We start from the raw sequence: 15,756 nt of genomic DNA on the forward strand, positions 1-15,756 counted from the left end.
ACCCCAATTATATTAATATATGTTTGCATTTGTACACCTCTCTACATATATATGTATGTGTGTATACATATAGAGTATGTATGTATATATGTATGTATGTGTGCATGTATATATATATATAAACACATATATATATTTATATATGGTATATGTAGGTATATACATACATATAAATATATTTTTTAAGGATAGAACACTGACCCATTGCATTTTCTATTTCCAGAAGATTTAAAGGAACAAATTCATCCTTGTGACTTCATATGAATGGGCAACACTGGAATTTAATGTTTCTCTGTTAGTAACACATTTCTAGATGACAAATAAATGCATATCAGCAGTTCTGATTTCTTTTGTCAAGCCACTCATTGTTGGACAATTGTTGTATTTTGGACTCAAGCTCAATTTTTAAAATCTGATTAATGGGACTAATAATAATGCCTACATAAGAGTGCTTTTGAAAATCAAATGAAATATGATAAAAGTTTGTAAAATTTAAAGCATTGTATTGTTCCCAATACTATCTTTTATCATTTTATCATTTTCCATCTCCTTATTCCCCTGAACTCCAATCTTTACCTCCAGATCCTAACTGTACATTTCTCCCTAGATATCCAACTGACACCTATCAGTCAATGAGTTAAAAAAAATCCATTGAATTCTCATCTAAAACAATTTTTCTTATTAAGTTTTCTCTGTTGGCTAATGCCCACATCTACCAGTCACTCAAGATAAAAACGGAGCATAATTTTTGAGGAACTCAACCTTTTCCTTAATTACTTACATAAACTTTTACTAAGACCTATTGTTTCTTCAAAAATGTCTCCCCCTTTTTTCTCAGCATTCCACAGATACAGTTCTTGTCTGTATCCTGAAAACCTCAATACTGTTTTACTGCAGTAGCCTTCTAACTGGTTTCCATGTTTCCAGACCCTCCTCCATAGAGACTGTCCTGGGGATGCTGCCAGATTAATCTTCCTAAAACACTGCATCTACTCTGTCATTCCTTTTCTCAGCAAATGATCCACAAAAATGAAATTCTGGAAAGAAATCCAAGCTAGACATATCATCCAGCAATTCCAGTTGCCTTCTGGACTGTTCCATCTCCATGTCAGCTCGAATTCTGAGGGCTATGGTCAATCCTCATACTCTTTTCCACCTCCTCCTCCTAGTAGTTCTCCATTCCAGATTCCCTTTTTTATGTCAACAGGGCTCTCTTCTCAGTCATTCAAAACTTGTGGTTATCTTTTTATCTTTATCCTTTTCACACTACAACCTGCCAGTCATCAAGGAATACTACATCTTTTTTCATAAGGTTTATCACATCTATCACCTTTTCTCCATTTTCATTGGTTACCACCTTAATTCAAGACTTTACCTCATATCAATTTACTGTAATTATCTCTCTGCTGGTCACAAATATTGCTGCCAGATTTACCTTCTTAAAGTATTATTCATGTCAAGCACATGTTTCCCTACTCAGGAAACTGTACTGTTTCTTGCTGCCTAGAGTCTCAATTTGTCTTTCTGTCATTCAAGGTCTTTCATGACAATTGTTTCTTTTGCCCCAGTCTTACCTTCTACTTTTCCTCTTTGGAGAAGGAAACACAGACAGGTAAAAACAAAACATAAACAATACCCATAGAGTCATTCCATGTTTATTAAGTGGAAAGATAGCAAAAAGAGTTTTGTATGCTAAAAGCTTTAGGCCAGTTTATTGTTGCTGGGCTTCAGAATATTCAGGATTGTTCACTAAGCCAAAAGAGCTTCTAATTTCCTAATGCCAACAAGGAGTTTGAAAAGTTCTCCCCTCTGACACTAAATGTAGAAAACTAGAGCTAGAAGGGACTTAAAGTTTAACTATAAAAATGAAAAAAAACTTTTAAAATGAAAAAAAAAAAGTACAGAGCCCCAGATTGGACAAGCAAGATATAAATCATTGAGCAGTGACTAAACATTGAAAGCAAATAGGTTATTTTTTTTTGTTGTTGTTGTTGTTGAATCTCTCCCCTCCTTTCACCTCCCTTTTCTCCCCTTCTCCCTTCCTCTCCCTTCCCCCTTCTCTTCCCCCTTTCCTTCCCTTCCTCCTCCCCTTCCCTTTCCTCCTTCCCTTCTCTTTCCTCCTTCCCTTCCCTTTCCTCCTTTCCTTCCCTTCCTCCTTCCCTTCCCTTTCCTCCTTCCCTTCTCTTTCCTCCTTCCCTTCTCTTTCCCCCTTCCTTTCCCTTTCCTCCTTCTCTTCTCTTTCCTTCCCCCTTCCCTTCCCTTTCTTCCTTCCCTTCCTTCCCCTTCCTTTTCCTTCCCCCTTCCTACTTCCTTTCCCTTTCCTTCCCCCTTTCTTTCCCCTTCCTTCCCCTTTTCTCTTTCCCTTCCCTTTCCTCCCTCTTTCTCTTCCTTCCTCTTTACCTACTTTTCTGCCATTGTCTTACATAATATCCTTTCAAAAACTCTTATTCTGAATTTAATAGTCACCAAAGAAAACAAGTACAAATATATAAGTTTAAATGTACTTGCAAGTTAGAACATACTTCTAAGTATACAATAGATTTCAGAATTGCACACATTCAGTGTTCTTTCTAAAGACTTTTTTTTAAAATGAGAGGTGGTAGGAATAGGTTTGTATAAGGATAGACCAAGATGTCCAGGAGGGCTTGAATGAACTTTGAAGACCTTAAATAGAAGTTAGGGGAAAGCATTCTACTTTTAGGTGATAATATAAACAGAGACTCGGTATGCAGATTAAATATAATCTTTCTAGGTAAAACAGCCTGCCTATAGTAAAGGATTCAAAGAGGGTATCAGCAGCAAAAAAAAATACAAAGGTAGATTAGGCTAGATTGCAGAGGACCTAAAATAGCAGGTGTTTTTGTTTGAAACCATCTAAATGGGAAGTTGTTGCAGGATTTTGCACCGAATATTTGTAATGAAAGTATTTGTGAATGATTGTGTGATGCTTGTTGATTGCTTGTGAGGCAGCAGGACACTTAGGCATCCTAAGGCAGTTATAGGTCAAATAGGGGACATCTGGGAAACTTCCAGGAATGGTTTTATGGATGATATGACTCTGCCATCTAGCAGCCTGGCATTCTAGTGCCTCCACTAGGACAGATGAATAGGGGAATCAGAGTTAAAGCAAGCTTTGAGATCATATGGAATATTGGTTTTTACCCTGGAGTGGAGGTAGTGGGATGATTTTTTTTTCTAATGCTATTAAGTTTTTTTTTTTTAATTATGAAAAGCAAAAACATTTCTATAACATACTAGAATAAATAATATTATTGCACATGAAACTGTCAATGTATTGTGTACAAATTAAAATAATAATTCAGTATCATTTATTTGTGATCCCATATACTTTATTTTATAATATGAAAACATTCTAAAGAGTCATTTGGTTACACCCAACTACCAGAGGAGTTCCTAAGATAGAAAAAATTTTAAATCTTAAAATTCTTGATCTAGAGTAAAAATTATTGACCCTCTCATCATATAGTCAAAGATGCCTTACATATACTCAAAGTATGGCTTCTTTTGAAGCCTTATTTCCCAGGGCATGTTAAGTGGTGCAGTGGACCTGGAGTCAGGACTAAGTATTAGTTGTATGACCTTGGACAAGTCATTTACCCCAATTGGAAAGAAAAAAAGAGAAAAAAAGGAGGAAGGAAAGAAGGGAGGGAGGAAGCAAGGGAGGGAGGGAAGAAGGAAGAATGGAAGGAAGGAAGGAAGGAAGGAAGGAAGGAAGGAAGGAAGGAAGGAAGGAAGGAAGGAAAGAAGGAAGGAAAGGAGAGAGGGAAAGAGGGAGAAAGGAGGGAGGAAGGAAAGGAGAGAAGAAGGCAAGGAGAAAAGGAGGGAGGGAGGGAAGAAGGGAAGAAGGGAGGAAGGAAGGAAGAAAGGAAGAAAAAAGAAAGAAAGAAAGAAAGAAAAAGAGAAAAAGAAAGAAAGAGAGAATGAGAGAAAGAGAAAAAGAAAGAAAGAAAGAATTGTTTCCATTTACATTGTTGAAACTGGATATTAAGGGCAACTAGATTTAGTGGATAGATAGCCAGATTTGGAATTAGAAAGCCTGGGTTCCCTCTGACATACAGGACTGTGACCTCTCAATTCTCCACCAAGCCTCTAAGACTAGAAGTTGTAGAGAAGGTACTGACTTTCTGCAACTGGGAGTTCTTTATACTCAAGAAACCTTAGGTCTAATCTCTTTTTATCACATATATTGTTTTGTTGTTTCTATTTCCTTGACTTTGTATTGGTTCATAAAGTTATACTATGGCTCATTTTTAACTATTCATATACCTCATTTCTTTCGATCCAATAGAGTGCCAAAAATGGAGTCAAGAAGACTCATTTTCCTGAATTCAAATCTAGCTTCACACACTTATTAGATGTGTGACCCTGAGTAGGTTACTTAATACAGGAGGAAGAAATGGAAAATCAGTCCAAGAAAACCCCAAATGAGGTCATGAAAAGTTGGATATGACTGAAAATTATTGCATAATAAGGAATAGTTATAGATATATCCCCTTTTCTCTCTTTATTTCCCTTGAAATATATGTTGTGTAATAGGATTGCTGGCTTAAAAGAGCATAAATAGTTTAGTAATAGGGTTTTTTGTTTGTTTGCTTACTTGTTTTTGCAAAATTCTCAATTTTTTTCAAGAAAAAAATAGGAAAATGCATCACTCATAAATAGTATACTAATGTGCCTGTTTTCCCATAGTTCCTTCAATACTGACTGCTACTTTAATAAGTATGAAACAAAATTTTAGTGTTGTTTTTGTTTGCTTTCTTACACATTTTCTATTATTAAAGATGTATAATATCTTTTCCTGTGACTATTGATACTTTTTCATTATTATTTTAAAACTTGAAATCATCTCTTTTGTCTATTTACTTTGGAAACATATCTCTTTTCCTAAATATTTCTGTCAAGTGCTTAGATATCTTGATATTAAATTTTTAATGCAATGTTTTTACATTCAACAGCTTTTCTTCTTACACTAGCTAAAGTGGTTTTGTTAGGGGAAAAGCTTTAAAATTTTACTTAATTGAAATCTTCCTTTTAATTTTTTATGATTGTTTTTATATCTTATTCACTTTTGGTCATTATTGTGAAAATTATTTCTTTTTTTTAATGTCATTCCTTCTACTCTTACTTTCTCAACTCTTACTCATACTGCAATATTGGTTCCCCAAAGTGACTAGTATTGCCCTCAGAATTCTTGAGGAAAACATGGAAATTTTAGTTTCTAATGTTTTTGTCCTAGTCAGTGTTTTCCCCAGTTTTGCTCAAACAGTTGACATCATTTAAAATTTTCAAAGGGATATTTATTCAGGAAATATAGAAGACATAATTTATGGAAACATCACCCAAATGAGGATTCACTCTTCCCGTGCAGATGCAAGGTCCCTAGAGAGAGTAAACTCAAACTTGAAGTACAAAAGTAGCCAAACAAACATCTAGATAGCATGTGAGGTTGAAGAGTCCTTTTTTCCACTTCATAGAGTCCCTGCCAAGTTTGCTTTTGGTATAATGTTGGTTATGTATGAGTCACTCTCTTGTTTAGCTTGTTTGGTTCCTTGCAAGATATGATGTGTTAGCAAACAGAACTAGCTGGACTGAATGAAGTAAGACTTTTGATCATTGTGCTGACTACTCACCAGACTCAGACACAATTTCTCTGGCTGTTGTTCTTAGTAAAATCGCAGATGGCTTCAATGAATTTCCTAGTCTCTTTTGTCTCCTGGTCACTCCCCTTACAGAATATGCATTTACTGACAATGAAAAAAAGAATAGATAATACAAAAAAGATATGACAAGTGTCCGTGGACACATGGTGATTAGATGGGAGCTAGAGTAACTACTGCTCTTTTCCTACCAGGTGGTTCAGAGGATTTGCTTTATTCACCAACAGGAAAAAAAAATACTGAAAAGGATTGGGGAAGGAGTATATTAATCCTTTTATATATGAATTAATTTCCATCTCTATGATTCCTAAGTCATCAATCCTTTCAACTACTCAGTTAATCACAATTTTTCTCATCATCACATAGTTTCCCTCATTCCCCACAATTTCCACCATCAGACTGGAATTAACAATGGAATATTGAACATGCTTTATATAACTTACTAGGAAAGATGAATCTGTGCAAGGTGCAAAGATTGTACTCTCATTAATCAATTCTCATTTAAATGATGTGACATTTGATAAGTAGTTTATTTATTTGGAGTTTCCTATGATTTATGCAGCTAAAGAGATATCATGGTATAGTGGGGAAAGTATCATATTTAGAGGAAAAGAACTTGGGTTAAACTCTGATGTTTCTTTGATATTTCCCAAGTTTGTTCCTTTGAGTAAGTCATTTAATGTCCCTGGATATCAGTTTCTTACTCTACAAAATGGGAACAGGGAAGGGATTTAATTTTTGAATCATGTCCAACTTGAGATCTTTGGAACTCTCCTCTTCTAAATCTAATTTCTACCAAACTACCCTCCAAGTAGGTCTTGTCAAATAAAGAGTCCTTTCTGGAATAATTTGTGTTATGACATATTGAATACTGGATTTTTGTGTTCAGTTTTGTATGGTTCTTGTTTAGTACAATGTAGATTCCTTGAAGTCAGGTCTTGTCTCATGTTTGTATTTGTATTTTCAGAACGTAGGAAGGTCTTATCCATAGTAAGCACTAAATAAAGGCTTGTTGGTTAATGATCAGTTAACTGATTGAAATCTCTACCATTTACTACCTGTTTGAGCTTGAAGAAATCACTGAAAGTATTAGCAATGCTATGAAAGAATGCTGCTAATTGTACCAAGCACTTAATAAATACTGGTTGATTTTTCCCTACTCTTTCTTATCTTTGTTGATATTTTTGACAGTAATAAAAACTTAATATGCCATCTCCTTCTTTCTCAAAATAATATTTTAAGGAAATAAGCATGGTATATCAGAAAAAACTACTGAATTTGGAATAAAAAAACTGGGTTCAAATTTTGACTGCCATATTCTAGTTCTGAGCTTCAGTATTATCCCTATGAATTAAAATAATTTTGGATTACATGAGTCCTAAGCTTCCTTTAAGTTCTAAATTTATGTTCCTATAAGAAGGCACAACTGGACAGACTATAGAGGAGAGAAAAAGATTTAGAGAGGATTCATTAAAAGAAAAGAAAAGAAAACATTTTACATTATTATAAAAGATAAAAATTAAAAACACACATTGTACTATATACACATATATATTTATATCAGAGTCAGAAAGGATCTCACAGTTTATCTAGTTTAACCTTCCCATTATACACTTGGAGAAACTAAGACCTAGAGGGAGAATGCAATTTGCTTTTGGTCACACATCTAGTATAGGCATCTTGAGCCCATGTTCAATTCTGCCAAACTGTCTCATGGAAAACAATAAACTGTGGAATTTCTTGCTTAGCAGCTGCATATAATGTTTTTTAAAAATTTTTATATCAAACTTAAACCTCATATGCGAATGCTTATCCAAAGAGAGTTTATCTCTGCCCATCCAAACCTCTTTGTTCTGGAAAGAGATTTGGACTCTTATGAGGTCAAGCTTTCCATGCATATTTCCAAACCCAAAAGATTCAACAAAGTTCCATGTCACTTTGGAATCAGAATCTTCATTCAGTTTCTCAACCACACAGGCCCCATGAGAATGGTTCTTCCACTCCTACTCCCCCTGTTCTTGGCTACTTCCTCTTCTGGTTCCAGAAAGAAATGCCATGAAATAAACAGCATATGTACTTCCTGGTCTGATAAATTTTGAATCTGGAAGAAAGCTTAGGCTGCATTTGAGTTTGAATTAACCTTTAGCCTTTAGCATGCCCAGGTGTATCATCACAACTTTGGGGAAACATTCTGATTGGTCTCTTCCATGAAGGGAAGAAAGAAGGAAAGGACCAAAGGACCCCCACAGAATTTATTTACTAGTGTGTGAGTGGACTACACTCTGTGTGTGACTATAACTTTAAATGGTTGAGTAGTAGATTTTGTGAAGTGTCATATGAATATAAAATCTTCTTCAGGATTACAGCAATTTAGAGCTATATGTGATCTTAAAAGGTACCCAGTCCAACCATTTCTGCATCTGAACATTCTTTAAAATACCCCTAACAACAACACAACAATATTTAGCATTTATATAATGCTTAAGATTTGCAAAGTACTTTCCAAACATTAACTCATATGATTCTCATTACAAGTATAAGAGGAGCAATTATTATCACCATTTTATAGATGGGAAAACTGAGTCAAAAGTTAGATGACTTCTCATAGTCACACAGTTAATAAGTGCCTGAGGCTAGATTTGAACTCATATCTTCCAAGCCCAGTACTCTATCTAGTATTTATCAGCTGGGAATAATCCAGGTAGTTTGTAGTAGGTCCAAGAACTTAAATCCAGGTCATCCAGAACTCTAAATCGGTTATTTTTTTTGTTGTTGTTGTACCAGACTGCCTTCTCAAGCTTCCTGGTAGATTGTAATTAGAGACTATCAAATATTCTGATTCTCTTATGTCTAAAGAATGTCTAAGAGAGTAAATAGAAAAGGTATGTCAAAAGTATATTCTGGAGGGTCTTGAATGCCATGCTGAGAGAATGATAAGTCATTTAAGAAAGAAGAAAAAAAGAGTTATTTGGATTATCACTTGACCCAAAATACAGGTTTGATCATGTCTTAAGGTTCTCCTCCCCAAATCTTAAATTGGGAACCAAATGAAAGCAGCAATTTGCAGTGGAAATAAAGCTATATTTGGAATCAGAGGACTTCTGACAATATGTAAAGAAAAGTCATTTAATATCCTTGTGTCTCAATTTTATCATTTGTGAAATGAGGAGTGTGGTCCAGATGGTTTTTAAGGTCCATTCTAACTCCCATTCCATGGTCTATGTTTTAGTATTCTTTGGTCTATGATTCTTAACCCACTATTTAAGACTTTCCACAATTCCCCAGTTTTCCCTTCTAGGCTTATTTCCAGCCTACTAACCTTCATAAACTCTTTATTCTTGGGAAATAAAACGACTCATTGTTTCTCTAATATGTCTGAGTTTTTATGGCTCTGGGCCTTTGTTTTAACAATCCTTTCCTCTTGAAATATTTTTCTCTACCTTCTTGTCCCTCAACTAAGGTCCACTTTTTCAATTATTATTTTTTTAAATATATATATCAAACACTTCCATGAAGCTTTCCTTTAAGTATACTCCCCAAATTCAAGAAGTTGTTTCTCTTCATCTTTAGAGTTTAGACTATATGTGTAATCCAAGAACATATATATTTTAGTTTTATTAGCTTTTGCTTAACATCATCTTTTTCAAGTCCTGAAATAAATCAAAATAAATTAAAGAATAAAAAATCTTTAATTGATATAACAGGTCAGCAAATCTATCATACTGGTGGATTTCCAGTGAATTTCTCAACCAAAAACATTCATGAAAAAGTATTTCTAGTTTTAGAGAAGAGGGGGAGGAGACAGTATGAGGCAGGAAGGCCTGGTCATAAGACCTCAGTTGCCCTTGGCAATCTGAGCAAAGAAAGTCACTTCATTCTGGTTGTTTTGTTCTTCATGCCATTAATCTTAATGGAAGGGGACAAAGATACTAGAATCTGATATTCAGTTTGAGCTGAGCTCTCTCATGAAGCAACATCCCTGTGTGGCAGAGACCTACAGGGTAGTTCAATTCAACCTAATCTCATTATCTTAAGGGTAGGAATATAACGACATTACTGGAATTTTGACATTATCATGATGACTAAAAGGTTTAGGCAGTCTATATTACGAGTATGAATAATTTTCTGTTGCTATGTTAGCAATTATATTAATAGTTGTGTCAGTTTTCATTTCTGAAAATATTCCCCCTCCTCAATCAATTCTTGTAACAACAACCAGAAAAAAGAAGAAAGATAAAGAAAAAAAAAAAAGAAAAAATTTCAAGTAAAACTAATCACCACATTGAGTCTAACAATATAAACAGTTTTCCATAGCTCTTTCCCTCTTTGAAGGGAACCAGATTTTCAACTATCATTTCCAGACTGTATGTGAGCATTTCAAGGAATTAATTATTCATACTAAAGCAGACCTGGCTGTATTAATTGTCTACTATGTGCTAAGAATTATTTTAAGGGATAGAGATACAAAGATGAAAAGAAAAAAACTCCCTACCCTCAAAGTACTTAGATTCTCCCTAGGATTTGTACATGCAGTATGTAAACAGACAAGTATATTCCTGAAGATTTGAGGAAGAGCATGAGCATCCAAAATTAATAGGGGCAGATAAAGCTTCCTAAGGACCTTTAATAAGAATTACCCACAACTATAATGAAAGAGATAGAAGGTGAATATGCCTTAACTCCCTGACAAGATTGTAATTTCATTGAAGACAAGAACTATATTTCATAGGATGATAGAATTTCAGACTTAGAGATGGAAAATAATTTTGATGGTAACTAATCCAAACTTATCATTTTATAATTGAGGAAACTGAGTCACAGAGGAATTAACTTGCCACCCAAGGTCATGCAGGCATTTCATTTTTGAACTCAAATTTTTTCCTTCTAAATTTGGTTCTCCATCAACAATACCTTGTTGTCTCTCCTTTAATTTAGTGTTTCCATTGGCATCTCAGAGGAAACACTATGCATCAGTTAGTACTGATTTGTACTGTCAATTTGTACTGATTAGCTCATTCAGTAAATAGTATAAATTAAATAATTTTTCATCATAAATTAATTAGTTAATTTAAAACATTTTAGCAGAGAAATTCTAGAGCTAGAGCTCACATATACTGATTCCAGAAATTATATGCCAAATTAGAGGGATGATTTGTCCTTTATTTCAGATACTATCAAAAGTGCTTTGCAAACCTGAAAGTATATAAATATCAGCCATTATTACCACGACTATTATTATTTTTGCTGCTGTTGCTACTGCTACTGCTTCTACAGTAATTACTTCTACTCTTTCCACTTCTACTATACTGATTACAATAAAATGAATCTTTATGAAATGCTTACTATGTGCCAGTCACTAGGAAAAGCACAAATAAGAAAAATAGTTCCTTCTCCAAAAGAGCTCACAGGGTAACAAAAGAAGACCACCAGGCACCAAATAACTAAAAATGAATGTCCCTAAATTACAAAGAACAAAAGGAATCAGAAAGGGGGATAGGGCAACAGGGTATCCCACATGCAGGGACATCATCATCTTTGAAGAGATTTATTTCTATTTTTCTAATAAATTGGGATAAGATCATCAAGCCCCTGGTCATTTCTGTGATATTCTTTATATCTCTCCTTTTAATCGTATCTGAGGGATCTCTGTGTCAAAAGTGAAAGTTCACTTAATCACAGAAGGTGAAAACTGAAAATTGACTCAAATAGGGCAGTGCCTACTGGAACATTTGGGCCAGCTTCTTCACAAGACTAGCAAGGCCAGAAACTTAAAGACCAAGAGGTTCTTAGCAACTAGTTACTGCTATAAGTATGGCCTCTCAGAGGGAGTCCTCAGAGGAGAGAGAAATTTTGGAAATATTTGCTCAGTGAAACTATTTACTAAGGACCTTTTTCTAGCTGTGCCAAACACAAGGATCTTTACTGAGGCCCAGGCTTAACCCCCTCATAAGAATACCCAGTTATGGGAGTAGACATGCCTCAATCAGATCTACCTGTTATTACTGAAAAGGGGACAGAATTCGGTCAAGTTCATTCAATAAGTAGCACAGCTAAAATTATCCCAGATCCTCTGCTCCAAATTAATTGCTTATTCCACAACATCATAGCAATACCCAGTGATTTATTGATAAGGTGGAACCATTATAATATATCTCTGTTGTAGGAGGTATAAATGAGCTCATTTTAAACTTATAGTTTAGGAAACCTATGTAGAATTACTTCTAGATCAGGAAAGGGACATAATCAGAGATCTTCTTTGGGGGCACTTAAATGACAGAATCTATGAAGTAACAGTAAAGACTAGATTTTACCCAAATGTTATTTTTTATTATATTTGAACTTTAATGTTTCATAGGATTATTCCATCCTTTGCTCAATGAAGACTAAGTTATTTAAAATGAACTTGAATGATATATGCCTAATAATGAAATGAAACATGAAGAATTTTGCAGGATTAGGTCAAAGATATGTTAAGATGTTTTGGATGGTTACTAATAGTTCTTCAACCTAAACTTATAATTGAGAATTTGTATACTTAATAACTGATTAAGAACTAACATATTTTGAGAGTATATGTGAAAGTCATTGGGAAATAGCTCAACAAATTGTGGTACATGATTAAAATGGTATATTATTATTGTACTAAAAGAAACAGCAAATATAGTGGATGCAGAGGGGCATGGAAGGACTTACGTGAAATGATGCAAAGTAGAGCCAAGAAAACAATATACGCAATTACTAAAGCAATATAAACAACTACCAAATAACTGAAAATGAATGTTTTGAAATTACAAAGAACAAACTTGGCTTCATGGAAGATTGCTGAGGTAGAAGGTCTAAGGGTGTGGAAGACAGAATATTTTCAGATTTTTTTTTGATGCATTGATGATTTTAAACATTCCTTTTTTAACTTCCTTAACTATGTATGTGTGTTATTTTTCTCTTATTGCTCTTTTTTCTAATTTCTTTAGCTCTTTGCATGTGTATATGAGAGAGACAGAGAAAAAGAGAAAGAGAGAAAGAGAGAGAGAGAGAGAGAGAGAGAGAGAGAGAGAGAGAGAGAGAGACTTACAAGGGAAATGTAGGCAAAGAACAAAAGACATTAATTAAAGTCTATTAAAATAATAGCTGACATTCATAGCTCGATTTAGGGTCATAGATCATAGAATTTGGAGGTGGCAGGGATCTTAGTTTCATATGGAGGAAGAAAAGGTCAAGAATCTCAAGGATAGTGATGGAAAAAAGTGGGAAGGAAGATCAGCACCAGATTTCAAAGTATACTACAAAGCAGTAATCATTAAAGTAATTTGGTCCTGATGATATAGAAAGACACACACACACACACACACACACACACACACACACACATACACACACACACACAGAGAGAGAGAGAGAGAGAGAGAGAGAGAGAGAGAGAGATGGAGATTTTATAAAACCTAGTTATTGGGGGAAAGACTCACTATTTGACAAAATATTGGAGGAAAATTGGACAGCAGTCTGGCAGAAATTAGGTTTATACCAACAACTCAAACCATATACCAAACTAATTTCCAAATGGATATATTTCCTAGACATAAAAGGCCACATCATAAATAAATTAAAGGAGCAAGAAGAAATTGTCTTTCAGATTTATAGGCAGAAGAGTTCATGACTAAAATCATAGAGAGGATTTTTTAATTTATAAAACTTAATTTTTTTGTATAAATGAATCTACTAGAGTAAAAATTATGATAACTTTGCCCAGGTTATTGGGGGGGGGAATCTTTATCATATGTTTGTTTGATAATGATATCTTTTCCATGATATATAAGAAACAGATTCAAATGTATAAGATTAACAAATGTTATGTCCCTAGTAGATTAATGGTTAAAAAATAAAATAGGCAGTTTTCAAAAGATCAAACCAAGCTACAACAACTATATTAAAATGCTATAAATCACTAATAATTATAGAAATGCAAATTAAAACAACTTTGAGTTTCATAAAAATGATGAAGAAATGATGTCTTAAAGGGGACATGGGAAAACAGGTGTATCCTAGTGCACTATTGATGATGCTATGAATTGGCCCAGTTATTCTGAAAAGTAATTTGGAACTGTGTCCAAAAAGTTAACAAACTGTTCATATCCTTTGAACCAGCTATGTGCTACTTGGTACTTACTATCCCCTAAGGAAACCAAAGGAAAAGAAAAAGGGTCTCTGTGGACCAAAACACATGTAGAATCTTTTTTCATGGCAGCCCCAATTTAATAATGATAGTCATTTTTTTTGAGTGGGGTTATATAGGAGAATATTATTGTGCCATAAGAAATAATAAAGTGAAGGATTTCAGAAGAAAATGGGAAGACTTTTATAAACTGATTCAGAATGGAGTAAGTAGACTTAGGAGAACAATTTACAAAATGATAACATTATGGAGAAAAACAACTTTCAAAGACTTTAAAATTTAAAATTTCAAAGACTTACCAATGCCTTCATAAACTGTGAATCCAAAAAAAAAAAAAAAAAGACAAAACATGACAGTCATCTCCTCATAGGAGCAGTGATGAATTTAAAATGCAAAAAAAGAAAAACATTTTCAGCCATGACTAATATGGAAGTGTTTCTTGCCAGATTGTATAGTTTTGTAGAGAATAATTTGTTTTGTGTTGGTTCTTTGTTTTTCATTTTCTAAAGTGAAAAAGGCATAATGGAAGAAACAGATCGATTAAAAATACTTTTTTTACTTAAGAATTAAAATAATATGAAGAATGACAAAGAAAACTAAATTTTGTAAAAAACAGTAAAAGCCTCCTTAAAAATTAATAGCTGGCATTCTTGGCTCAATCTAAGATCATGGAATATAGAATTGGTAGGGATCTTAGATTTCATGTTGTCCAAACACATTAACTTAAAGAAAGGAACACTGTTGTTCAAAGAGTTCAAGTGATTTCCCCCAAATTTGCAAAGCTTCTTACATACATTTCCCTATATAAGTCTCACAATAATCCTGAATTAAGCAGTACAATCAGTGTTATTTCCATTTTACAGAGAAGAAAACTGAAATCAGGGCGGTTATAGGACTTGGCCAAGGCCACAGAACTAATAAGTGTTGGGGTGGGTCTCCAAGAACAAGTCAAGGAGCCTATCTATGTTGGTAGGCTGTTGTATTCATCTTTACATATAATTTTACCTTTCAAGGAAATATTATTTAACATGCATCTGTGGAGGATTTATTAGAACTGAAATGGAAACACTTTCAAGATTTTATTAAGAGATATATTCATCTTGAGCAGCTTCTCTCCCTCCTGGGCATTCATGAATGTAGTCTGGAAGGGTGGATTGGGAGTTGAGTTTTGATATATATGATTCCTAGGAGGTGGTATCAAGGGAGATATTTTTCAGTCAAAAGCTCCATGAGCATAGGTTTTTAAAAATCTATAGGCAGCAGTGAGTATGCTGGTGATGAAAAGGTCTACAAGAAAAAGGCTGCTCGGTAGTTATTGGGAAAATTAGTGGTACTTGAGGGTGCTTATAAAGAAGTGCCTTTAGTATTTTGAACAGAAAAATTATCAGTGTGTTAAATAATATATGTTCCAACATTCAGACATTTGTGTTCCAAGGCTAAGTTTGGTGAATGATATGTAAAGACTCATGCTAATGAAACCCTGAAATTTTCTTCTAAGATAGATCTATGGTTCAGTGAAAAGGTCACTGGCCTCAGAGTAAGGAGGAAGTTGATCTCTTGAGCTCACCCATTCTTCCTACTAGATACTAGTTGTGTTATGATGGACAATTCACTTAATTTCTCTGAACCTCAATTTCTTCAATAGAAACATATACCCCACTGTTGTTGGGAGAGTCACAAGAGATAATGTGTGTAATACCCCTCTTAGATATTATAGCATTAAATATTAACCATTATTATTACAAACCCACCAATGATGAATAAGAAGAAATGGTATAGAGTTTGGGGATCATCTCAGTTCAATTGTTTCCCTTATCAATCTCCAGCTAAATTCTCCTTTAATATAATGGAGAAGAAACAACACTGCTATTTCTCAAGGTGCACAATGAAACAGGAAATGTAATATTG

This window comes from Sarcophilus harrisii, chromosome 2 (assembly GCF_902635505.1).
Source record: "Sarcophilus harrisii chromosome 2, mSarHar1.11, whole genome shotgun sequence".
NCBI classification, from domain to species: domain Eukaryota; kingdom Metazoa; phylum Chordata; class Mammalia; order Dasyuromorphia; family Dasyuridae; genus Sarcophilus; species Sarcophilus harrisii.